The following is a 1,696-nucleotide window of genomic DNA, read 5'->3' as shown; positions in this document are numbered from 1 at the left end:
GGTTTGTGTGAGAGAGACTTCCACTTAGTAGATATAGAACAGACTATAAGTCAGCTCTCCTTGTCTAAGAAATACTTCAGAGAGTAAGGAGAGCACTGAATGTATGGTCTGTATGAAAACATTCTACTTTAGCCTTATAGTCACTACACATCAGAAAATATACTCAGGACAGAATCCTTGTCCATGTAGTGGACATTAGTCCATTAGTCTTTCACTAAAGCAATATACCTTACAAAACCTCAGAGCAAATCTCCAGAGGAGTAGTCTGATGAGTCTCCAATTTGCAAAATTTATCTTTCAGAAGTCAGACCTGACTTTCCAGCCTGAAACACCCACAGTAGAGCTACCCTATGCATATGAGGAATGTAGGAAATTTCCCACCCAGAAGTCATCTCTCAGCAGGCATTGGAGAACTCACACAGAAGAGAAAACTTCTGAATGCAAGAAATGTGGAAAGACCTTCAGGCAGTCATACCTCATTTTTCATCAGAGAACACACACAGGAGAGAAACCTTATGAATGTAACAAATGTGGAAAATCTTTCAGACACAAGGCAAACTTTACTGTCCATTGGAGAATCCATACAGGAGAGAAACCTTATGAATGTGACAACTGTGGAAACTCCTTCAGACAGAAGTCAGACCTCACTTTGCATCAGAGAAGACACACAGGAGAGAAACCTTATAAATGTGACAAATGTGGAAGGTCTTTCGCCCGTAAGACACACCTTCATGTTCACCACAGAATACACACAGGAGAGAAACTTATGCCTGTATAAAATGTGGACAGTCTTTCACCCGTAAGGCATACCATCATGTTCATCAAAGAACACACACAGAAGAGAAACCTTATGCATGTAACAAATGTGAAAAATCTTTCAGACACAAGGCAAACTTTACTGTTCATTGGAGAATCCATACAGGAGAGAAACCTTATGAATGTGACAACTGTGGAAACTCCTTCAGACAGAAATCAGACCTCACTTTGCATCAGAGAAGACACACAGGAGAGAAACCTTATAAATGTGACAAATGTGGAAGGTCTTTCGCCCGTAAGACACACCTTCATGTTCACCACAGAATACATACAGGAGAGAAACTTTATGCCTGTATAAAATGTGGACAGTCTTTCACCCGTAAGGCATACCTTCATGTTCATCAAAGAACACACACAGAAGAGAAACCTTATGAATGTAACAAATGTGGAAAATCTTTCAGATACAAGGCAAACTTTACTGTTCATTGGAGAATCCATACAGGAGAGAAACCTTATGAATGTGACAACTGTGGAAACTCCTTCAGACAGAAATCAGACCTCACTTTGCATCAGAGAAGACACACAGGAGAGAAACCTTATAAATGTGACAAATGTGGAAGGTCTTTCACCCGTAAGACACACCTTCATGTTCACCACAGAATACACACAGGAGAGAAACTTATGCCTGTATAAAATGTGGACAGTCTTTCACCCGTAAGGCATACCATCATGTTCATCAAAGAACACACACAGAAGAGAAACCTTATGCATGTAACAAATGTGGAAAATCTTTCAGATACAAGGCAAACTTTACTGTTCATTGGAGAATCCATACAGGAGAGAAGCCTTATGAATGTAAGATGTGTGAAAAGTCCTTTACCCGAAGTCAACCCTCAACAAACATAAAAGAATTCACACAGGTGAGAAACCATATAAATGT

General features: G+C 39.8%; 1 pseudogene; it reads left to right on the top strand.

Moving 5' to 3' along the window:
- The first annotated feature begins 301 nt into the window (after positions 1–301).
- LOC106002886 lies at positions 302–1,693 on the top strand (annotated as a pseudogene).
- The last annotated feature ends 3 nt before the right edge of the window (positions 1,694–1,696 follow it).

This window comes from Dipodomys ordii, unplaced genomic scaffold (genome assembly GCF_000151885.1).
Source record: "Dipodomys ordii isolate 6190 unplaced genomic scaffold, Dord_2.0 Scaffold1000004120, whole genome shotgun sequence".
Classification (NCBI taxonomy): Eukaryota; Metazoa; Chordata; class Mammalia; order Rodentia; family Heteromyidae; genus Dipodomys; species Dipodomys ordii.
This window is presented reverse-complemented; position numbering and strand designations above follow the sequence as displayed.